The sequence below is a fragment of the Crotalus tigris genome, unplaced genomic scaffold (genome assembly GCF_016545835.1).
Source record: "Crotalus tigris isolate CLP2741 ecotype Arizona unplaced genomic scaffold, ASM1654583v1 scf7180000023618.1514416, whole genome shotgun sequence".
NCBI lineage: Eukaryota > Metazoa > Chordata > Lepidosauria > Squamata > Viperidae > Crotalus > Crotalus tigris.
In genome coordinates, this window is record NW_024100082.1 from 480,519 (window position 1) to 505,007 (window position 24,489).

Sequence of the window (24,489 nt, forward strand, 5' to 3'; positions counted from 1 at the left end):
TTTCATTTCTCTCTTTGGCTAACACTACTCATATAAGTTAGCACTTGTTTTTACAAATACCTATTGAATAATTCGTTGGACTTCTATTAAACTTTTGTCTTTTCATCTGTAGATTACAGCAATAACCTGTTATTATGACTTTTACATGATCAAAACCTATTTTTTTTTTTTAAAAAAAAAAACTCTTGGGGAATTTTTAGAGGATGGGAAAGCAAAAAGTGTGCCTGGCTTCATCCAACATGCATCAGCTGGAAACACAGGGAAGCTAATGATATAGGTTAAATAATTTGAAATGAAAAATTGCTGAAGGCCTTTGAATAACTTTTACTGAGACAAAACCACACCCTAATATTAATGTAGCTTCCTTGTTGAGCTTGCTAAATTTTTGCCCCACTAATCCAGAAATATAATTTCTGCAATATGCAAATTATTAATTGGTCACTTCCTTAACGTCACCTTCCCCTGTAAAGCAAGAATATCTAGAAATTGGTTAGGCAGCGTATTGTCTTTTTAGTTATTGAGCTGTTGTGTAGAACTCTTTATTACACAACAGCTCAAGTTGACCCTAACCCTAACACTATCTCTAAACTCTCTTTAGAGTTGAGCATATCATATTTTTTTAGAGGTGATCCTGGTAAAATATTTATCATCACATCTCTCAGTACAATCAGTTGCTAGCATGAAAAGAAGTTTATGCATGTAAAAGATGTAATAATGGCCAGGAAGATTTCTACAACTCCAATTTTACCAAATCTTTGATTAAACAATTTCATTCATTCATTCATAAGAAAAAGTATATTTCAAAATTTATTATAGAATGATACATCTCAATATTGTATTTCCTCTGCTTTTTCTGTCTGAACTTTAATGCTCACCTTAATATAGTCTATAACTATGGACTAGGTATAATTGGGGCGGATTAACTTAATTATACAGATCATCCATAAAGTGCTCAGATTCTATGGCAAAGGCCTTTTTCAGCCTTTAGACTGGATAATATCTAACACCCTCCCCTCTGAATAAAAGAATAAGTCAGTGAGTCTCATTTCTTCCCACCATTCCTAGGACTTGCAAATTCTATTCAAATGTATTTTTGTCAGTAACAATCAAGGGTTGCTGATATGTCAGTCAAACAATATATATGTATATATGCATATATGTATTGAACTCCATGCTATATTAATTCCTAAAATACTATAATTCTTGGATGCTTAGATGGCAAACATTGCTTGTGATTCAGTATATTAAATGCTGCATAGTGCTTGGTATGACAAAAAAAGAGGGGAGCAATCAAGTGGTATGATTATTTAAGCTTCTTGATAACTAAAGTAGAAGATGAGAGAGATTCTGACTCATGATTCTCCAAAATCCCCTTTTTTTGCATCTCTCATTATACCAGTTTCATGCATGGTATTTCCTACATTTTCATTTTCCATTTCCCTTGAGGCATAGCAAAGATGATGAAAGAAGGAAATTCTCAGAAGGAGCCATCTATGCTACAAGAAGAAGGGCATTTCCATAAGTAGGCTCTTCAAACTGTGATCATGTGCCAACCCCCACTTTTATTCATATCTCTTGTTGGAGGTAATCCTCTAGCCTTCCAGCTTAGTTCTACAATAGTAAAATAAATCATGGACATATCTGATATTATGATTAAATAAGTGAGGTACTACTTTGTATCAAACTAACTAACTTATTAATAAGATTTGCAATCCAGGTCTGAACAGTGCATGGATTATATAGATATATAGAAAAAAACATTTATATGATCTGATGTTGTTGCAATGACAAAAATGTTGTTGCTTTTGGGTATGCAAGCAATGTACACACAACACAATGCTGCTTTTCTTATTTACCTCCCTTTGACCCATTTGGAACTAGATTCTGGATTCAGAAGAGACAGAAGTCCTCACTATCATAATGCTAATATCCAGTGGAACACCAGCTCAAATCTGCGTATGCTATATTAGATAGACCACAATCGAGGATAGCCCTTAAAAATGTGGCTGTATTAGATCACGTCTTCTGCCTATTGAATTTGTATGATGATCAAGGGACAGAAATTAGACTAGACAGAAGATTGAAATGATTGAAAATTGAGAAATTTGTATCATTTGTCTTATTTTTTTAAAAAAACAACCTCAAATGCAGAATATGAGAAATGTTGAAATACACACAAAAAAACAACAACCAAAAAACCCACCCAAACCAAAACAGCATATCGCTGGACAATATGCTGATGATACTACCTTGATGAATAAAAATGAGGCAAATTGAAACAGAAATTCCTGTTAAAGGTGAAAGATGAGAGTGCAAATTACAATCAACAAGGTACCTGACAAAGAGGGTAATATTAATACTAATGACATAAGCATGAGCTTACAAGAACTGAAATAAACAGTTATTGGCATACAATTCTGGCAAAATTTTGTCCTTCTATACAGTTGTATGAACTGAGCTTTAATTCCTCTTATTATGCCTCTTCCTTTACCTTTTATTGGCATGAATAAGTTTAGACTATCCTGCTGGGAAAGGTAAGCTTGTCTGGGCAATATGAGCATGCATGTAGCACAGAAAAGAACCAATGTGGTATAGTGGCTAAGGTATTGGACTAAGACAGGAAATATCTAGATTCACATCCCTCTTCATCCATGGAATCCTTCTAGTTAATTTTGATCCATTCACTCAGCCAAAGCTGAGTATTATTCCCCTCAGCACAGTATTATTGCTGAGGGGAACATTGGACTGAGTGTTAAATATACTGGCAAAAATTCCTCGAAGAAAGCAGGCTATATATCTAATAATAGGTCTCCATTGGCATGTGATACTGTATGTGACCCAGTCAAATTGGGGAATGGATTATAGAAGAAAAGATTCAATGCAGATTTTAATCCATTTTTTTTGTGAACTCATTGTTATGCCCACAAGAAACTGTATGCCACTAATGGGGGAATAAACAGACATGGCTAAACAAGCTAAATTCAAGATGAAGATGTATTTCTGCGCCTACAAGTTACAATGTTAGAATGTTCCAAAAATTCTGGCTTGCATAAGTTACTGAATTTTATTCCATGCAACCATATAATATATTGAATGTCCATGCCAAGTAAAAAAAAGATGCTGGAACAGGAGTGTTGCAGTTTTGTTTGTATTACAAATTTAAATGAATTGCCATCTTGGTGTGATAAATTGTATTCCTTTGTATTATATGTTGATTAAAATATATGCATTAAATGTATATTTAAATCCATTAAACATATTATTGCTGTTAATAATAATGTCATATTTCTTTTTCCTTTATGGATAACAATGAAATAAAATATAAACTATAACATAAAATAATGAAAATATGTGTATAAAATGTGGACAAATGTTACAGTCATTATAAAAATTTAAAATTATGACTTAAAGGCATAGTTGTTAAAATAATGTGTTTAATATTGTAAAGCAGTATTAGCAGCCATGTTAAATTATTTTGAAGATTGATTCAGTAGAAAACTCACTTGGTTGCATTGCATTTTTCCTTGTTGATATTACACATGCAAAACAAGTATGCTTCTAGTTGGGTAACCATAAGTCCTTTTTACATTTCCACAGGCTATAACTGGTGTGTATGTTCATGTGTTTGTAAGAGGGTGGGAAGGGGAAGTATTTCATCAGTTTTGCCTAAAAGAATTGGTAACTGTAATAGGTTGAGCAAATGGAGAACCATAGAACAAAGCTTGATTTCTACCCAAAAGTTTAAGATCTTATTTTTCCTATTTCCTGAAGACAGACTTTTTGTAAGATAGACTGATTACAAGTGTTAAGCCAAGCAGAGGGATTTGAACTGCCAAGCAACTGCATTTGCTCATGATACTATAAAAATTTTCTTATCTTGGGAAAATCAGCTCCAATGTAGAAAATTTTCCTTCTTTGCTTCCAAGTCCAAAGAAATTGCAAAGGAGGAATTCCATTGTGACATCCTTAATATATAGGGAGGCAAAGAGGCTAAGCATAGCTAAGTAGGATAAAAAAAAGAGTAATTCATTCATGTCCCTTCGTCATTGCATCACATCAACCTGACCCTGTACACCCTTTTCCTTCTTTTCTATCCCATAAAAATGGTAGAAAAATTGATAACTCATTTTCAGTACTTCTAGTGCTCACAGAAGTGAATGAATTAACATAAATATGCACTTCGCAATCCCATGTTTCTCAAGCACATATTGAGTTTTTCTCTAATGTATAAAGGAGACTTAAAATAAACCAAATGCATAAACATACACAATTGATTCTTTTAGGAGCCAGTTTGGTGTAGTGGTTAAAGGCACCAACCTAGATATATGAGACTGAGTTCTAATGCTGCCTTAGGCATGAAACTAGGTGGGTAACTTTGGGCCAGTTGGCCTCTCTCAGTCCTAAGAAGCAGGCAATGGCAATGTTGGCAAGAAACTGCAGAACTTGTCCAGGCAATCGCCAGGAGTCAAGACTGACTCAAAAGGACATACAGACAAAACCCTCTAATTAGTAGTCAGGTTCAATCAGTAATGGAGACTTACTGTAACAAATTCCATATGAATACTTCCTTCTTCTTTACTATATGCCTCATGATGTGCAGAAATAATTTTTCCAATTCTATTGTTATTTCTAATGTGATTATTATGCAATTTCTCCAATTTGTGATTAGTTTTGCAAAATTTCTTTGAAAAAAAGTCGTGCAAGCTAATGGAGATTGAGTTAATCCTCTCTATAGATTAGAATGAATCATAGGATGGTTTTAGCTTTCTTGGTTCTGTTTCACCGCATAAGGAGAAAAGTACACTGAGAGGAGAACTTCTACTGTATTTGCATTAAATTGTAGAAAAAACATGACTAGTGACAAAGATTGGGAGAGTGCTGAAATTAGATTAGTAGGCTTTATTTCTCTAGATAGAGCTGGTCTAACATGGGATTACGAAACAAGAAGACCTTGCAATGTTAAATATGTTGCTTTGAGCACCACAGGTTTCAGAGAGCAATAGCTAACCTTGGGAAGAACTGTCAACATGGCAGCCATTGTCAAGCTATTATCCTCACTCAGAAATTGAAATTGTAGCATGTGACAAAGGCACCAACATGGACAAAGTCCACTTGGATTGAAATGCCTTATAAGTAGCATTAAAGATGATTAAGATTGCTAAGTGATCTTGGGAAAAGATGCAGCTTTTTTCCAATATTGCTCCTGCATGCTTCCCCAGCAGGAAGGTTAGAACACTGTGCAGACGTACAATTTAATGCTACTCTCTACTGCAGTTTAATGGAGCAAAATAAACCTTAGGTTTATTAAACTGTGCCATTGCTGCCCTATTAAAATGCTATTTCTACAACAGTAGAAATGTTCTTCTACTTTGAAAATATTAGGCAAACAGTGTCTTCTAATTGCCCATCTAATTTGCCCATCACCAAAATGGAAAATGTTGACAATCAGTTGAAAAAAAAATGTATTAATTTTGTTCCTATGGTAAGAAGAAGTCATTGGTAAGTGTTGGTAAGTGGAATTAACTATCCGTATATTCTGTATAGGAGTCCAAACTATGGACTGTGTCTGAAGTTCAACCTTTCACCTTGGATAGAGTTATGACAAGGAAACTCCCAATTCCCCCTTCCAAATGCAGGAAAACTTGGAATACCGAGAAAAAGACAGATAGAAAAAACTTCAAAGGCTGATTTCCGCTCCTCACCTCCATAAAATGTTCAGACATTTTCAGATTCAACTCCACATCAAGAGGCAAGTGCCTACACATCAGACCATAAGGTAAGATTATTTTAAATGCGTAACTATGCCTTTGGCTTATTGTTTTGTAATTGCTGTACAGCTTAATGCTTACATGAATATCTTGTATCTAAGTGATCTTGCTTGAAAGAATTATCAGTACCAGCAACAAATCCTTCAATTAAATGCTCAGCGTGTACTCAAAGATGAAAGTAGTAGTGGTTGGGCTCTTTGTTTTTTTAATTCTTGAAAAACAAAATGAAAAATCCATTTTCCAGGATGGTGAGTTGAACTAACTAAAGTTAAGGTGATATTTTAGGTTGCAATAATATGATATTATATTTTTGCATTATATTGAAAGATTAAAAATAATAATCCTCACTGTAGATGAATTACATTGAATTATTTGAAGCTGTATCCCTAGCTTTGCCTCTGTGTTAGGGTTTTGTAATGGCTTGGTCATCTGCAATAGAAATGGTCTAATATGTAAACAATTTTTATGCATACCATACTTTCTTTCAGATGATCACATTAATGCATATGGATATTTATTGGCAGAGCTAGGTAGGTTCATTCCTAGTACTAGGGGCAGCCCCAGGAAACCGGTTCCTCTGTTTTACAATATTCATAAACAAGACTTATATCCCCATAGGCATGGCTTTTTATTTAATTTCATGAGTGACAGTTATTTAAAAGTAATACTCCGAAATCATATGAACTCAAGAATCTTAATTGTCTGAAAGTACGTAAAACTGAAAACAATTGCCTTTGTACCCAAATATCTAAATCATTAGTTTTAACTGACTAGATTCTTATAACACCAAAGGATGAGAAAAGTCATCCAAAGTTTTTGAAAATTGCATGCAGTATTTCCATAGATAGAGATTCCTTGCTACAGTTACCCTATATGTATATAAGTATATAGGGTAACAAGGAAGATATCAGGGAAAGCAGTTAGATCACTCATCCAGTCTTTGCAGGTTATGAATATATGTATTCAGGAAAAATTGTCTACCACTGCTTCTATAATGCTGTTGGGACTCACAGATCAGTGAATTACCTACCCTGAATTTTTTTTTATCCAGGATCTTAAAAGTCAACTTGTTAAAAAGATATACAGTATATAGTTAGTCAAGTTCATGTGTGTATCTTAATATATACACTAGTTGCCCCTTCATTGATTCAGTAACTGTCTATCACATTTTCTTCTATACATTATTTATTTTCTGGGAATCAAAATTTGAATTCTGATCAATAAATTTACACTATTCCATAGCAGGGAATAATGCATGTGTGAGAGATATAAAGCATGCAGCTATATCAGCTATATAATTATAACTTATATTAACACATGACCTGGCTGTAAAATATAGCAGTTTATTAGACCATGTAAATGGTCCTAAGTAAAGTATATGGATTAAAATATATTACTTTAGAAAGTAGAATGTTAGGAAAGAAAGATACAAGCATTGGTGTGGGTAGGCATGAGTGCAACTTGGTTTAGTATTGTTAAATCTTACCAACATGATATGATACAGATGCAAGGTAAAGCAGAATGATTTTTATTTGTTCGATCTGTCTCTCCACCCTACCTCCACTCTGTTTCCTTGATGGGGAAACATTCCATTCAGATACATACATTGAAAAACAAACTATTAATATAAGTTAGAATTGCTGCAAAAAAACCCCCATACCACTAGCGCTCTGGATTTATAAGAAATAATTAATAACTTTCATAATTAGTAATAATAAAATATATAATAAAATAATACTAAAATTGATATTATTTTCCTTTGTTTTTCAACAGGATTTTGGGCATCAACTGTTTCATTTTCTAAAAATATGAAAATCTTCGGCCCATATTTCTTTCTTTTGTTCACCAAATGGTCCTTATATTTGGCATCAGTGACTGGGGACAAGATTTTCCAGTTTGGACCTTGCAGTATTTCAATGAATATTAATGAAATTCGTAATAGCTTTGCTATTGTCAAAACCTTTATTGTAAGTATTGTTGTCTGCTTCCAGAACACTTTCTGGAAAACAAGTGGAAAAGAAGCTTAGAAACTTACAAAAAGTTTCTTGCAAGACTTGTTTGTGTTCAGTAGCCTTCTTTGAATAAAAACAGTAAGAACAACAATAGCAATTTCTTGTAGGCAGGATTATGAAAGTATTTCTTAAAAGATGCATGCAATTGGACAAATAGCTTTAAATAGGTGAATCTCTCAAGGTAAAAAATAAATAGAAGTCTCATTAAACCATTTACATAGGATAAAAGTAAAGATTTCCCATGTCCAGTCGTGTCCGACACTAGGGAACGGTGCTCCTTTCCGCTTCTTAGCCAAGGGTGACAATCCTGTGCAAAGACATTTCTATGACCATGAGGCCAGCATGACTATATGTCGAGGTGCAGTGAATGCTGTTACCTTCCCATGAAGTGGTACCTGTTTATCTACTCATATTTGCTTGCTTTTGAACTGCTAGGTGGGCAGTAGTTGAGGCAAGTAATGGGAAGTCACCCCGTTGTGCGGTGCTCAGGTCATGAATCTGGGCTGTCAGCTTTCCAGTCGACAAGCCCAGTGTCTTACTCACTGAGCCATCACATCCCCTTACATAAGATAGAAATCCTCTTTTAGATATGCAGATGCAAAGAAAAGGACATTGGATCCAAATTCACTTGAATGTCTTTGTGTTGGGTGCATGTTTGCTTGTATCCAATACAAGAGGTATATTTTGTTTCAGTTCTCTTTTGGCAACAAATTCAAACATGCAAACTTTAAGAAACTTAATTTTTTCCAAAATTTGTAGTTTACCAATGTAATTAAAATGGTTTTATTCTCCAGATACCATGGTAATTTTGTAAATGCTGCCTATTTATCTGTAATGATTTCAGCAGCTAATATTATATATTCAGAATTAATGTTATCTGTTTCCTATTTAGCAAGGCAGAGATCCCATCAGAACCACAAGTATTTTGTTGCAGCCATATTCTTTGCATGATTTTCAAGTAAGTCCTAATCTTTGTAAGTTTGGGTTGCATTTTTCTTTATAGTAAGATATTACTTTCAATTAAATCAGCAGATTTTTGAATTAAGTAAATGTCAGTGCTTATGAAGTATCTTTTTGTGCTGAGACCTACATAGATGATCATATTCCAATTGTATATTATGTATGCCATTGTTTATTTTATTATTTATTTCATTGGCTATTGTGCTGCAAAATACAATCCAACTAGTGGATAATTCTAGGAATAGATTTAAAACAGGGATGCCTAAGGTTTAGATGTTTGCTTAGCCCTGTGATCATTGCCTGCTAGCTTAATCTCACAAAATTACTGTCACAAGTGATATGGAAGAAGAGTGATATAACATATGTGTCAAAGCATGATTGTGCATGTATCTATATATAAAAACCATATTATACATTGACCATACTACCTAAAATAATAGCATTTATCAATAACTAGAGAGCAGAATCACCATGCTGCAGTTTGCTCAGCCTTTTTCTACTCTGGTAACAATTGAATTACTTTTCCATGAAAATGTTGGGTAGGGAATGTACTGTCTGTAGAGGAGAATTGCCACACATGGCAAGTTCTAGCCTATTGTAGTACTTGAAGAAACATTCCAAAGCTTTCCTTTGTTGGCTGCCAAGTTGTATTTAAATGGTCACCTGGAGAGGAAAAATACATGTTGTACATTTCTTTTGCTTTATTTGCTATACTCCTATTTTCATCTCTAATCTTTTTGATTTATGTAAACATTAGTAGAGTCATAAGCAATCACAATATGCTGGGGCTGTTTTAAAATACTTATAAGTTAGCAGATATTGTTTTTATCAGATGGAAAGGAAAATAAAAATTTCCTTTAATAAGGAAATCAAGTTCAGAGGTCCTTAAATTTCCTGGATTCAGTGGTTGGGGAAATACAGTATGTGTGCCAATTAAAATATTGGACTATATCCTGAGTCAGCAAGATTCAAACCTATTTCTGGGCCATGGAAACACATTGGGCCAGGTGCCCTCAGTTTCTGCCTTCATTGGTATTATTGAGAAATAGAATTACTCATACACCATGTGTGTTGCTTTGAGTTTGTGGTTGTAAATCTAACAAATGAATAAATAGGTCAAAACACTGTGAGAAATTCTGAGCATTTTTCCCTTCATAATTTTACCCTGCCTAGTGTACTTGCCCATCAATTTTACTTCAATGGACATTTCTTTACAATCAGTCAGTTTCTTCTTATGTGGGAACTCACAGGATTATTTGATAGCATGCAAGTATAATAGATTATGATTATTTATAGCATGCAATTCCATACATATCTACCTCTAAGGAAATCTCATGGAGAATTACTCTGAGGTAATTCTAGAGACAGAACTGCAACTTTAAATCCAAAGAGCTTGAGTAGCTTTATTACAATTTTGCTTCATGAAAGATCAGATTTTGCATGGGGACAAAAAGTTCTACAGGGCAATCAAAGATTCATCACTTCTGTCCTTTCAACACTATCCTCAAATTCACAAAATGGCTAACCAAATAATTTAAAGGTATAAATACTGCCAAGATCTTCTACAGGAAAATGACCACAGAAGTATGATTTAATGAATGTTAACTACAAAATAACATGCTGCTGGAGGCAGTGTTTTTGAAAAGGGCTTGAAATGAGATCTGAACTGCTTCCAAATACTTTTCATAAAAGATGAACAGTCTAATTAATTAATTACTCATACTGGTCTGATTTAATCTACAAGATTCTAGATTACAGTGTAACTTTCTGTTACAGTGACTCAATAAATCCAAACTTCTTTTCTCAAGTCTGTAGACAGATGCTGTCTTATTCACCTCATCTTAAGATTTTATCTGGACAAAGTCTTCAGGCACTGTGAAACAGAAAGCCTTCTAATCAATCGGAAAGTCAGTGGTATAGCCAACTCCTTCCTCAGCACTGAGAAGAAATTCAGACAATGCGTAAGTTACTCGAAAATAAAATAATAGATCTGAATACAATATTCATTGTATGGAGAGCTGCAGCTTCCAGCCATGTTTGACCATTTAGCTGAATAGAAGCTGAAGTATAACATTGTCAGATGGGCAGATTGCCCATCTCTAAATAAGTCTTTTCCATTCAAGGAGAGACTGAAAAGGTCGATTTTATTTGGGTTAAAGAATGCATATATTTTTGAACTTTATTATGAGAATCTGTATGTAAAATTGAAAAGTAGAACCTGAGCAATAAGAATCAGCAGCCTAGTAAATATTTCTAATCCCAAAGAATCAGCAGTCCCAGTGCTATATGTGGAACTAAATTTGCACTGTGGTTTGGCAGTATCAAGACTGAACATGAATTGAACATAATAAATCATATTTGAAATGATTTTTCCTTATGGGAATATTATATTTGAAGTTCCACTTTTGCCAAGTAGGCCATTCTACTTTTTTATATTCTGCATTTCATTTTCTAACTTTTTTTCTGAATGACATTTGACATTCAGTTCTGCTGATAGTTGTTTGTTCTTTGAACTGATTGCTTCCAGCGATTTTTACTTTTATAAATATTTGTTGCAATGTTGTCTGTTTCTCTAAAGTATGCTAATACTTTAGTTGCACTAGTTTGGCTTCCTTTTTTGTTAGCACTCATCATCCAAGTCTACTGGATGAGGGAGTGATATGTTCACTATAATATAGCCTGAGGGCATTCACTACTACTACAGTCATATCAGGAATGCTTCTGGGTGGAAATGATTGAATGATGACATCACTGTTGCCTGGGGGACAGTTGGGGGCTCCTTTCACATCCCCGTTAAGTTGCCCACCAAAGTGGTACCCATTTATCTACTCACAGTTGCCCACTTTCAAACTGCTGAGTATGGCATTCACTGAAAGAAAGGAACACATACAAAATCTCTAATGAATGTTAAAATATTTTTCTAGTATGATCAAAATACGTGCCATTGTGGGGAAGATGCAATAATTAAGTATCAACAGATCATCATCAACTATGAGCAGGTAATTAGAGATATGAAACTAAAAAAGTCCTATAGAAATTATTACTTACAATGAATTAACAATAACAAATAATAATAAAGACTTTAATAGTTTTTGGGGCTTACTATCCCATCCCAAGTTGCTTTTTCTGTTACCAAATGTTCATTTTAATCAATTTTCAGATGGATGTTGCATCAGCTGCAATGAAGTCCCTTGGAGAACTCGACATCCTGCTTGACTGGTTAGAAGCATATTAGAATCCGGCTGAGATCTATGTTAAAAAGGGTTAAATTTAATTGTTTATTAAAGTCAACATCAAAGGAAGAAAACTTGCATACCATGCATCCTACTGGGAGACAAAATGTCTATGCCCTTATTAGGCTGTAACTAATATACATTGCCATACACCAGTAAATCCCATTCCTTCCACATACACACACAGACCTCTGGATCTATACAAACTTGAAGGAATTCAGCAGGTATCTGCATCAGGAAATCCCAGATTCTATAGAGCAGCTGCAGTATCTTCCTGTTGTCTCAGCAATATGAAGCTTGCCATGGAAAGTCCCTTTGCTCCAGTGAGAAGCCCTGCTTATGCAAACATTTTGTTCTAGCAAATCACAAAATTAGTGAACTTGACAATAAATGATATAACCTCCTATGGGACTGATGTGCCCCACTTGCACCAGCAGAAGTGTAATGTCTGTTAAGGAATTTCAGCAGGTGGGGTCAAGGAGAAGAGCCTTTTCCACTTTACCATGGGAACTGAAAACCGCTACCACCTTTTTGGCCTTCTGGGAGGGTAAAATTAGGTTTTATTGGTTGGCTTGACCTCATCCTTGTAGTGTTCATCTCTTGGTATCTGGTTTTTTTTACATAGTTTTAAACATTTAATTTGCATAGATTTAAATTTTTAAAAAGCCACTCAGAGTCACCTTATTGAGGAGATGGGTGGTATATACATTTAATAAATAATGATAAAAGTATTCCAGATATAGATTAAGGTTCTTGTTTTGATTTAAGGGCTAGTGTAATAATTACAATTGTCTTAAAATATTTCTGCCCTTGAATGCATTCTACTCATTTCATTGTGGTGAGAAGTTTACATGCATTGTTAACCATAATGAGAACTTTTAAAATTTAATTTAAAGTATTTAGTTTTTTTAAATTTAACATTGTTTCAGGCTGTTCATTTCGTTTTGCTATTCCAGTTCTTCAAAAGATACCAAATCATGAAAAACATAGTTTTGTATTTCAGTTATTTTGATAAAAATGCACAAACTTCCTAAGACATCTTTGTAGCAGTGATTGTGGTCCATGTTTGGATATGAGCAAATTTTGTAAATATGGTAAAACTGCTTTGTTAAATGAAGAGGAGAGGGGCTGTGACCAAGAAGAGGACCATTACAGGGCATTAGTTTAATCATAAGAAGGTATCTTAGAAAATATAGTAGAAGTTTGTTAATATATTTTTTTTACATGAAGATACTTGGACATATTAATAGGAATGTTCTTATAACTACGAAGAACATTAGCCATTCCACATATAATATGTTAAAAAATTAGTAGGCTAGGACATGACTATAGAAATGAGATAAACAGATGAACTGATTGGAGGGACTTAAATATAAACTTTACTTATATTGCTATTACATATAAGTAAAATAATTTTATATTGTATTTTATATTATAATTTTATACATTATAATACTATTATATTACTTATATACCATGAAACTCTAATATTAAAGAAATTGCCTTGGTTTCATAGTAAAAGGGGCAGCTGTTTGTTTTATTTCTCTATAAGCAGATTTTTGGGAGTGCTGATCATTGTGCTAATTTGCAGCTGTATTCACTCAGTCTTTGCTCAGAATGCAATTTGTACTCAAAATGCAATAAAATTACAGTTTAGCAAACCAGGGTTGGAAAGATTTATTACACTGTTTCTGAGCAGGATTGGGATTAGACTTTAGATATTCCCACAATATCTATTTGTGGGATAGATATGGATGATTCCCAATGTAGAGTTTTAACTGAGGAATTTGGAATTATTTAAGAATAGGTGACAGTGCTCAGTAATTTATTTTATCATGTTAATTGAAAATACTTATTAGATGAGGATTCAGTTTGAGCTTACTGAGGATGGCTACATACCCTAAAGAGAAAGGCAAAAGAACCTGTTAAAGAAAAATGATCATTGTTTAGATCTGAGCTGCATTAAAATCTTCACAGCGAATAGCAAGATTATATGGTAATTATCTGACATGATAACATGTCAATGATTGTTACTTCTCTGCTGTTCCAGAAAGTTATTTCTTCTTCCATATTTGAAATGGCAAAACTTTTAATACCTATATCTACACTACCCTGGATCAACTTTCAGCACTCTATCAGAAGGGCATTTATTTTGATGCAGTGTGACACCCCACCCTCTCTAGGGACATTAGGTAGAAATAACAATGTTTTTTTTACCAAGACATCTTTGTATGCACTCAGACACCAAAGATATGTTTATAATACATATAGTACATTATGAAGCTATCTTCTATACCATTGCCTGAAAAACTTTAGGATTAAGTCAAATTGAAGCAGGCAATCCCTTTTCTCAGTTGTTATAAGCAAGGGCTACATCACTCTACAAAGTAGTTTTGGAAGGTGCTTTGTTTGATCCTATCTTGAAGCAAAATGTCCCTTCCAAGCTTCATGCATTCATAATATAAGCACACAGCCAAATGCATTTGATAATATAAGCCTACAACCAAATGCATTTGATATTTTCAGTTTTAATTCAGCGAAACAGTATTTATTATTGCCTGTATCTAGAAAGAGTACCTTTGGTGTGTATGATTCTGTGTAAAAATTCTTTTATAGGCATGAACCAGTCAAACTATGCCTTTTCTAACTATACTGAGAAATAATAAAAGTATTTATCTAAAATAAATTCTGCTAGACTGAAGTTGTTTCTTTCTCTTTCTTTCTATAAAATTTTATAAAATCTTCATAATGAAAACAAGTGCATTTCTTCATTTCACTTTATATTGTTCTATGCTGTGAACACTGCATGTCTTGAGAAATTTTAAATACAATGTAGAATTCTGTAAGTGGATTTATCCTAGTTAAGTGACTTATAACATTATACCTAGCTATCAGGTAGAACAAAGCTAAGACCAAATGCTCAAATAAAATAAATACACTTACTCCCTCTTTTCGAGTAATGCACATCAAATCTATATTTAAAAAACAAAACAAATCCAATTCCCCAAAGGGTAATATCTTTCTCATGAGTTAGACTTCTCTCATTTAAATGTAACCGGATCGCTATAGTAAAGCATAAGATATCATAACATCAAAAAATAGCTTTAATTTGGTACAAGTTAAGCTGTACCAAGCTGTTTTTTTACCAAGACATCTTTGTACGCAAGACATCTTTGGTACAGTTAAGCTACTTTGCAGAATCTTTTGAATGTAAAAGGAAGCTTGAATTATGTTAAATAAATAAGTCATCATTAATAATGAATATTAAGAGACCAAATGCTAAAAGCCGCCTGTCAAATACACCTGCTTCTAAATTGTTGTGTAGTTGAGGTATTGAGGATGTATTTGATCATGTTCCAAGATCTTAGAACTGCACTTCCATTCATCACAAAGATGTTTCATTCTGTCCCTATCAGGTAGGTCAATTATTGAATATACTCTATTATTTAGAAAATCCACAGATAACAGTCAAACTTCCATGGTATGCAAATTTCTAGTCATTGTTTCTAGCATTGCTGAATGAGAATCCCTCTTGATAGGGAAAGGGGCGTTGTCTTACCTGAACGCCTTTTCTCAGCATGATGATGGAGAATCCATGGATGGGTTGTCTTAATCTATCTGCTCCAGTTAGACTAAGTCTGAAATTTAGTACCGCCCCCTCTGTGCCAACTGCACCCCAGTTTTAGGCTAAGGCGATACTCAGACTTTAGTCCGACGCGTCTGATCAATATGGGAACCAGGCCAACTGACCTAATGGGAGGGAGTGGATTCTCCATCATCATGCTGAGAAAAGGCGTTCAGGTAAGACAACGCCCCTTTCTCCAGCATGATTGGATGGAGAACCCACAGATGGGACATACCAAAGCCCTGTGTCCCTAGGGTGGGGAATTAGATTGGGCCTGGGTCCCATCCAACGTTAATGTGTGTTCTAGAAACTTGCGGTCAAATGAAGCCGTAGAAGAGGCATATATATATCCATCTTGTAGTGACGGACAAGGGAAGAGGGCGATGCCCATGTTGTTGTTCTACAAATTCCCTCTATGGAGGCCTAATTAGACCAGGCAGCTGTAGCAGCTGCGCCCGGGTGGAGTGGGCCGTGAAATGCCTAGGAGCTTGCAGTGACTGAGACTGGTATGCCAGAGAAATACAAACTCTAATCCACCTGCGTATTGTGGTTGAAGAAACCTTCTGACCTAGTGATGAAGGGTGATAGGACACAAACAGAGCCTCTGTTCTGTGTAAAGATGAGGTTCTCTGTATATAACAATATAAGCCCTGCGCACATCCGATTTGTTCCCCTGAACCTCTATGTCATTAGATGGGTTAGGACAGAAGTCCGGCAAAACTATTTCCTGAGATCTATGATACAAGGACTTGACCTTAGGCATGAAGGAGGGGCCTAGCCTAAGGGTTACCCTGTCCTTATGGAAAGTACACAGGTCCTTCCTCACTGAAGAGCAGCCAGTTCAGAGATCCTTCTAGCTGAAGTTACAGCAACAAGAAATGCCACCTTCATTGATAACTGTTTGAACAAACCAGTGTCAATAGTTCAAAGGGTGCGAAACAAGAGCCTATAAACCTGATGAAGATCCCACGAGGGGTATCTTTGTACAGTTGATGGTCTGACGTTGTTAGCTCCTTTTAAGAAGGAGCGTATCATAGGGTGATGTGTTAAGGATTCATTGCCGCAGGAAATAACTGTGGCAAGTGATGCTACCTGCCTGCGGATGGTGCTTGTGGAAAGCCCTTTGTCTAGACCATCCCTCAGGAACTCCAAGATAACTGGCATTGAAACCGCCAAAAGGTCAATTTTTCGAACTAAACACCAATTACAGGAGCCTCTCCACGTGGCATCGTATATTCTATTTGTCGAGGGTCGCCTGGATTGCTGAATCATAGCTATGACCTTCAATGAATATGAGTCTTGGCCTAAGGCCTGCCTCTCAAGTGCCAGACAGTTAACTGGAGCCATTGAGGGTCTGGATGGCGTAGTTCCCCCTGAATGTGGGAGATGCGATTTGCTGGGATCCTCCATGGAGGGGATGCGGAGAGCTCCATCAGGTCGGCGACCAAGAGCGTCTCGGCCAATGCGGCACAACCAGGAGGACCTCTGCTCATTCGCGAAGGATCTTCCTGATCGTAGCAGGGGAGGGAAGGCATAGAGCAGTTCTCTGGGCCAGGGACTGCGGAGTGCATCTGTTCCCTCCGCTGATGGAGATGGGAACCTGGAAAGGAACCTGGGAAGTTGTGAGTTGATTGGGGAGGCAAAAAGGTCTAAGGTTGGGGAACCAAACCTGTCCACGATCTCTCTGAACACCTTCGGATCCAGCTGCCATTCGGAATGGTCAACGGTTGCTCTGCTCAGCGAGTCTTCCTGCTGGTTGGTCACTCCGGATATGTGCTCTGCCTTGATGGAGGCAAGATTCAGTTCCGCCCAGGACCCCAGCAATTTGGCCTCCTGCATGAGAGGCCTGGACCTTGTCCCCCCTTGTCTGTTGACGTGGGCCTTGGCTGTAATGTTGTCGGTTAAAATGAGGACATGTTGGCCCTGTACTATATCGGTGAATCTCTTTAGGGCCATATGTATGGCTCTGAGTTCCAGCCAGTTTATATTGTTCTTTAGGTCCTGTTTGGACCACCGACCTTGAGCCCAGTGCGTGTGGAGGTGTGCCCCCCACCCAAACAGGCTTGCATCTGTGGTAATGGTAATCCTGTCTGGTTCTAATACTGCTCCCCATGACAGTGCCGGGGAGTCCCACCATTGAAGGGAGTTCAACACCGACGTGGAACTTGGACCTTCTGGTGGGATGTGCTGGTGTGAAGTCTCTGAAATGGAAGGAGAAGCCATGTAATTCTCTGGCATGGAGGTGTGCCCATGGCACAATTTGCATGCAGAACACCGTCTTCCCCAGTAGCTGTGATAGGGAGGTCAATGTGACTACTCTGTCCCTTCGGATCCGACGTACAAGAGTCTGAATAGAGTTCCTTCGGTCCTGAGATAGGTAGACCGTACAATTGTCTGTGTCTATAACAGCGCCCAAATGGAGGAGCCGGGTTGTTGTATGACTTTTCTGGAAATTAACAGAAAACCCGTGCTCCTGAAAGACCTTGATGGCTAGGGCGAGGTCTGACTGAGCGTTTCGGAATGATGATAACTGAATTAGTATGTCATCTAAATAGCATTATATTCTGATTGGAATTTGTCTAAGGTGGGCTGCGAGCACTGCCAGTACCTTGTAAATACCCTCGGTGTCGATGAGAGGCCAAATGGTAGGGCTCTGTACTGGTAGTGGCGTTGGGCATAGCTGAATCTGAGGAATTTGCGGTGGTTAGGAAAATGTCTCAGTTAGGTCTATTGAGGTAAGAAAGTCACCTTGCCTGATGCTGGCCAGGATTGATTGAAGTGGTTGCATCTTAAACTTCTTATACCTCAAGTAAGGTTTAGACCTTTCAAGTCTAAGATTGCCCTCCAGCCCCCCCAAGTCTTAGGATGATGAAGAGGTTTGAGTAAAACTGGTCTTGTGTACTGGTTCAATTGCTCGTATTTGTAATAAATGAGCTATGGCCTTTGACATAAAGTCAGCCCTGGACCTGCTCGTTGGGATAGGGCAAGAGCGGAATTTGTCAGGTGGTTGAGAACAAAATTCTAGTCTCAGACCTTGCGTGACGGTGTCTAACACCCATGCATCTGTAGTGATGGCTGTCCAAGTGCTGGAATAAGGGGCCAGCCGGCATCTGTAGTGGCGACTGCCCAAGTGCTGGAATAAGGGGCCAGCCGGCTTCTTATGGGAAGTGAGACTGTGAGATCACTTGCCTCGTTTAGAGGAACGGCCCCCCAGGCCTCGAAGGGGCCGCTTGGCCTGGATCTGTGGTCTGCTTCTGCATGCTGAACTATCCGCCTGGGCCCAGTCCCAGGATGGAGCTGGTCGAAAGGCAGCCTCCTGTAACTGCTCTGTGACATGACTTAACCAGAGCTTTATGTTTGTCCTTACCTTCAGTTAAGTATGGTTCTAGTGCCTTACCAAAGAGATGTCCACCTGTGTAAGGTTTCAAGGCCAGACGCCACTTGGTCTTGGTGTCTGCTCGCCAATTTCTGAGCCAAAGGAGCCTTTGTGCGGAGATGTCTGCCGCGATGGTCCGGGCCGTGTATCTGGCCGTGTGCAGGGAAGTGTCGGCTAGGTATTGAGATGTGACCACTAACTTACCCAGATTCTGGTGAGCTCTGAGCTGGTCCGGAGGGATCCTGTCCTGGAGCTCACGTAACCCAAGGGCTGAAGCCCTGGCGAAGAAGGCCATGGATGTTGCCGCCTTTGTTGCCCAGGCTGATGCCAGATGGGAACTACACAATGCGGAGTCAATCTTTTTATCCTCCGCTCTAAGTGCCTCATTTATATCCCCAGGAATGTTAGCATTGGGAAACAATGAGTTCAATGGCTCATCAATCTCAGGGACCTCCAATAGGGAGGTCAGAGAAGGGGCAACATTGAATAATGTCTTCTCTATGGCATCAGGGCTTGAGAGGGATCCTAACTTCTCCCATTGCTTTTGAACCCTATTGAGAAAAGGGGGCAGGGGATATGGTTCTGAGAGACTGAGGGCTCGTATATATAACATGGGGACCCTTGGATGTTGTAGGTGGGCCTCCTGCTCTTGAGGGAGATTTGCAGTTGTGCAGGCCTTGATTAGCAGGGAAATAAAAGTGAATGGTCAAAGAGACCGACAGGAGGGGTGGGGTCAGATGAAGTGATACTTTCATCCTCTGACATAATCAGGCCCGATGGTTCAGCCCCTGTTGATTCTAGATCTGATGAAGGTTCATCCATGATATCTGGAGATTGGAATGATACATGGACTGTAGGGGTGGCTGTTGGGCGTGGGAAGCCATGAATTGAGCCACAGCCTGAGCTATCATGGACTGAAGGTAGTCCAGGATTAGAGTCTGGTTCTCAGGGGGATGAAGCCCTGCTGCAGTGGGGGTGAATGTGGTCTGGGGGCCCACATTAAGGGTGTCCTGGCTAATCAAGCCTGTCCCTGGGCCCGCCCTTGTGGCTGATTCTAGTTGGGAAATTCCCCTGGGGGGAGACCAGGCCCCTGGGGCTGAGGCACAATGTGAGGAAGGGGTTCAGAAATGGGCCTGTTGTGCCTGTCTGACCTGGGGAGGCCGCTCTCAGTCTTTGGGACTCCTCCTCCCTCATCTGTGGTATATTGGACTCCCTGCTTGGCCGGGCTCGCTTGGTGGTGCTCTTTCCACTTGCCTCTGTTTGATGTTTCCTCTTGGCCGGCTCGCTGGTGGTTTTCTCCACCATGATGAGTCTGCTCTGGGCTCAACCTTAGCAAAAACGCCCCCCCCTCGGCGTTGTAAACTTGCCAAGGGAGCCGCAGAGATGATTCGGCCCATGGGGGGGCAATGGGGATTGGTGGGCACTGCGTCCCTCAGGAGCGAGCTGGCCCTCCCCAGTCCAATCCGTCTGTGGAGATGATGTAGTTGAATCTCGAGGCCTCTGCCTCAGGTGGTCATACACTGCCCTCAGGATTGAGTTACAGGCAGTCTGGGCCTCAGTCACATACAAAATGGCCGCCGTGAGTCAATTCAAAATGGCGGCTGCAGAGATCGCACCCAAAAAACGGCCGTTAGAAGAAGGCCTTGAGGCCTGAGACCTAAGTTGCGATGAGCCCTCGTTCCAAGGAATCGCTTGGGCTCCTAACGCAGCGAATGGATTCCAAAAAAAAAAGGCCATTAGAAGAAGAAGGCCTTGAGGCCTGTGGCCTAAGCTGCGATGAGCCCTCGTTCCGAGGAATCGCTTGGGCTCCTAATGCAGCGAATGGATTACAATTAGGTGAGCTGAGAGAGGCTGAGGCAGGCCGAGGCCTAGTAAGGCCTCCAGGCTCCGAAAATTGGATCGGTGCCAAAAACTTTCTCCTGCTGCTGGGGCGGTCTGCTGAGGCCGAGGGATCTAGAAAAGTCTCCCTCCAGGCCTGACGAGCCTCGTCGTCGCTTGCGGAGCCCCCCAGTCAATTGGCAAGCTTACCCCTGCTTCTAAGGCCTCCAGGCTCTGGTTAGAAGAATGGAGCCTCTGATGCAGAGGAACGGCCCCTGGTAGGAGATTTCTCTTGCTTCTGGGAATCCAATTTTCAAGCTGATTGTGAAGCTGAAAGGCTCTCAAAGGGAGAAAGGGAAAGTTTCCCCCCCCAAAGGGAGGTTTGTCAGCCTGTCAGCCTGCTAGGCTACAGGTTGGGATGATCACTGGAAAAAAAAATTCTCTCTCTTTTTTTTTAAATTATCAAATCTATTAATAAAAATGGTTAGCACTAAGCTAAAGGGAATAAAATAAAATAGGAATACACAGTCTTCTGCTCCAGGAGCGAAGAAAAAACGCGTCTTAGAGCAAAGAGACTAAGTCTAAAACTGGGGTGCAGTTGGCACAGAGGGGGCGGTACTAAATTTCAGACTTAGTCTAATTGGAGCAGATAGATTAAGACAACCCATCCGTGGGTTCTCCATCCAATCATGCTGGAGAACAGGAAAACGTCACCTTTTTAAGCACTTGCATGGATGGCTAAATGCTATTTCTACAGTAATCCTCTTCCATATTGCTACTTTCTAATTGAGATGGGACTAGGACATCATTCTGCAGACTCCTTCCATTCATCACAATATGCTAAACATTTAATATTGGGTTGTCTGCATTTTCACAGAAGTGTGTATGCTTCAACAATTATTATTCAGTCTGACAATAAGACAGATTCCTTTTAAATGATAAAACTGATGCCATGATGCCTTTAAATATATTTTTGTCATTTTTATTATATATCACGCCTCAGTTTTCTCCTTTTATAAATTTTATGGGGGAAAACTGATTCCACCATGGGAAAGGAGAGGTGATGTCACAGTATGATTACACAAATGATGAAAAAATTCAATCTGCATCATGTGTATGATCATATCAAAGATTATCATGATATCTACTAAATGCCTACAAATTTGAAATTTGTTGTGTCCTTCACAAAGATTTATTAATTCCTGTTTGGATAGTTCCCATGACATTTTAGATCAGGGGTGTCAAACTGCTGGCCCACAGGCTGGATGCATCATGTGGAAGCTGCACCCACCCCATTGCTGGCAATGGCAAAACCATCCCGATATGTTGCATGATGTCATGTGATGTCGTGAGTTTGACATGTCTGGAATAGATCAACATGTTCTCTAAAGCACCCAAAGGCAGGATAAGAAGCAATGGATGGAAACTAATCAAAGAGACAAACACTCTAGAACAGACATGTCAAACTTGCAACATCACATGACGTCGCACAACATATTGGGACTGTTTTGCCATTGCTGGCAATGGGAGGGGGTGGCTTCTGCATGATGCGTCCGGCCCCTGGGTCAGCAGTTTGACACCCCTGGTCTAGAACTAAGGAGAAATTTCCTGACAGTGGGAACAATGAACCAGTGGAACAACTTGCCTCGAGATCTTTTTCAACTGTTATTCTCAGTCTATTACCATAAATTACTTTTCTTTCCCCTACAAGGGTCAGGGATTTTGCATCAAATTTGTGACTAGCAGTGCAATTGTTAGAGCTAAATGCCTCTGCTAGTAGAATACTGAGATATTAGCACTATGATTGTACTGGGATGCAGAATAAGAATGAGGACTTTGCTGGGATTTGGATCTGAGGAAAAATGTTACATAATTCTGGTCATCCAAGAAGCAATAATTTCACTTCAGAGTATTTATATATCATACCTGAGGAAAATACCTTTCAAATATTGATATCCAAAATCCTTGATTTGATTACCATTGTAGTTAAATTAATACAGGGGCTGTTTAAAGGTTACCAAAGAGGTAAAAAAAACCCTCTTTCTTGGAAACTATTCTTGTTTCCGAAGACTACAGAAGAAAAGATTCTTTATTTTTTATTATTTAATTTTTTGTATTACTTTACAAATAATTTGATACAATGAACACATCCAACACAACTTTCTCGTCCTATTTTCCCCACAACAACAAGCTGGTAAGGTGAGAAAGTGACTGGCCCAAAGTCACCCATCTACCTCTCAATGTCTAAGACAAGACATGAACTCACAGACTTCTGCTTTCTAGGCTGATGTCTTAATCACTATCAAGAACATGTGAATGAATAGGAATAGCTTCCAGATTAGCTCGATTTCACATATGCATTCAAATTAAACACTGTCAACCAGTTGAAGGGATTGCCAACATTTCCAGTAGCAAAATTACTAAGTGAAAACACATTTATCGTCTGAAACTGATTTAGGACTTCTTCATATATTTGATTGGCTTCATTCCTGCAAAGACATGTTTTGACAGTATCCTGGAGAGAAATAATGCATTAAGTAAATGATATTCAGAAATATTTTTTTAAGTTCCCATGAGAAGTTATATAATGCTCAAATGAAATCACAAAGCAAATGTTATTAGCAGCTTTGGTTGGAGTATTTAGCTTCTAATTGCATAAATACCAATGAGGCATGGCAACACCTATTCAATTAAGCAAGAAAAAGCAGGAATGGAGAAGTAAACTAATATTTATTATAACTTGTGTCCTGTAATTTATTATTATTATCTCATTAAATTATTACAGACTGCTGCACCTAGCTTATTAAAAAAAGCTATCCCATTCAGAAAGAGAATGATGATAAAATGGTAATGAGAACAAATATTACTAGCCAATGTATCGACCAGGGACAGCATTATATTACAGTTTTATATTACATGTTAGCATTCTAGTTTATTGAGTATTGTATTTATTTATTTATTTACTTCTTTATTTATTTATGTACTGCCCACTTCATTTAAAAGCAACTCTGGGTGCTTGCAAACATTAAAATCAGCAAACATTAAAAGGAATAAATTAATGACTAACAATACTAGTAACAATTTCAAAACAATTAGAGTACCATTTGAACACTATTGACAGTGACAAAATCACTGTCAATTGCAAAAGGCAGCTTTGCTCAGAACAGCCTACATCCTGTGATGATAACTTTAAGATCATAAACATCCAGATTTGTCTATCTCAGGTCTTTTGGAAGGACTCGATAGGTGGACAAAAATGCCAAATCCGACCTGAACATCTGGCTGATTGTGCAATGGATCATAATATATCATTAAAAGATAGGGATGAGGATAGAGAGCATCTTCTCCTAATTTGAAAGCCACCTCCAGAGTGATATCCTCCCATTGGGGTCCCAGCTAATTGGCAGAGCCAAAACTTCAAAAGGTATGATGTTTTAAAGGGCAGGAGCCACAGCACAAAAGGCTCTTTTCCTAGACTCCAGGAGCTGGAATTCCTTGATTGAAGGGGTCCATAGCATGTCTGCACCACCACATTCTGCACCAGCTCTTCAAGGGCCCCATGTAGAATGCATTGCAGTAGTCCAGGCATGAGATGACCAGTGCTCGAGTGACTGAGTGCAGGGACTCCTGATCTAGGAGAGAGTAACCAAATTATAGCTCCAATATCAAGAGTACAAAAATCTGGATGATCACTAGA

At 38.3% G+C, this 24,489-nt stretch overlaps 1 long non-coding RNA gene across 1 annotated transcript; it reads right to left on the reverse strand.

Moving 5' to 3' along the window:
* Window positions 1-7,605: 7,605 nt before the first annotated feature.
* On the reverse strand, window positions 7,606-14,698 carry LOC120297446. The gene is made up of 4 exons (XR_005553800.1): window positions 11,844-14,698; window positions 11,574-11,609; window positions 10,576-10,678; window positions 7,606-9,403 (listed from the first exon to the last, which is right to left on the reverse strand). It is a non-coding gene; the product is annotated as an uncharacterized LOC120297446 (long non-coding RNA).
* Between the last annotated feature and the right edge of the window lie 9,791 nt (window positions 14,699-24,489).